Below are 1,188 nucleotides of genomic sequence, written 5' to 3' on the forward strand. Positions count from 1 at the left end.
ACACACACACACTCAAGTCTTTCAAGATCAGTACTCTCCAGCAGTAAATGCATGTCTCTGCCCGCACACACACCACGCTGAAAGACCGGCGCTCATGAAAGCCTCTGTTTAACACGCTTCTAATGTATTCTATCTGTCAGTCTTTTTTCTGCTGTAGCACAATGCAACGTGTCCCTGCTGCAGCAGATGATAAGACAAGAAAAAAGTGAGGTTTGAATGGCATCCCAGTCGTTGTGAAATGATGTTCCTTTCTTTCTGGCTTTCATCGGTTCATTCATTCCATCCTCCTGCCTTTCTTTTAAGCATGCGACCGTTGCTCCGTACTGGAAGCATTTCACACTGTATTTTATTCTGTTTGTGAGGGAGTGTGTCACACACACACAACACAGGGGTATTTGTGTTCTCTACCCTCTCCAATCAGAAGTGCCAGACATCTTTGATTACAGCAGGGCCGAAATTGCTGTTTACCAGGGCATCAGAACCAGACTTTCCTCTGATTTTCATTTTTCTGGAGATCTGTGTGGTTTTAGCAGATAACCTTCCTCTCAGGCTATGAACAGCTCATCAACCTCTTACTGTCTGTTCTGCTCCAACTATTATCTATTCGTTTGAAAAGAAACAACGGTTTCCGGATATAATGCATGGCTTGACGGATAAACATTTCCTAATATGTTATTCGCACCGATGTCTACTCGATAAGCATCTGGGTTGGTTATGTCTGACACATTCGCAGATTATACTATCAATTCAGATCCTCTTATATAAAGCTGACAGATTTTGACATTTGGAAATATCATCACACATTGTCTAGACTTGCACAGCTAGAGCTAGCATCCCAAACACAATGCTTCACCATCCAGATTTTCTTGGTTCACTAAGTTTAGATGGTGACCAGCACCACTGCACCACTAATCAGCATAAACAAACCTGGACTAGATTAGTCAACAAGACAGTTCTTTTAGTTACAGTAACTACATTTTCTGTTACTCAAAGTCCCATAAAATCAACACTACGGTCATGTGACTTTTCAATCATGCCCTGTTAACTTTGAGACCAGTAATATGCTGGTGTCAGTGTTCAAGGTTTAGCTGCATAGTATAGGCCAAAAAGGTCTACAATATTTACAGAGAGTGATCTATATATTTGAGCAATATTTTTTAATAAAAAAGAAAGAAAGAAAGAAAGAAA

Source organism: Sinocyclocheilus grahami, unplaced genomic scaffold (assembly GCF_001515645.1).
Source record: "Sinocyclocheilus grahami isolate Dianchi unplaced genomic scaffold, SAMN03320097.WGS_v1.1 scaffold359.1, whole genome shotgun sequence".
In the NCBI taxonomy this organism is placed as follows: domain Eukaryota; kingdom Metazoa; phylum Chordata; class Actinopteri; order Cypriniformes; family Cyprinidae; genus Sinocyclocheilus; species Sinocyclocheilus grahami.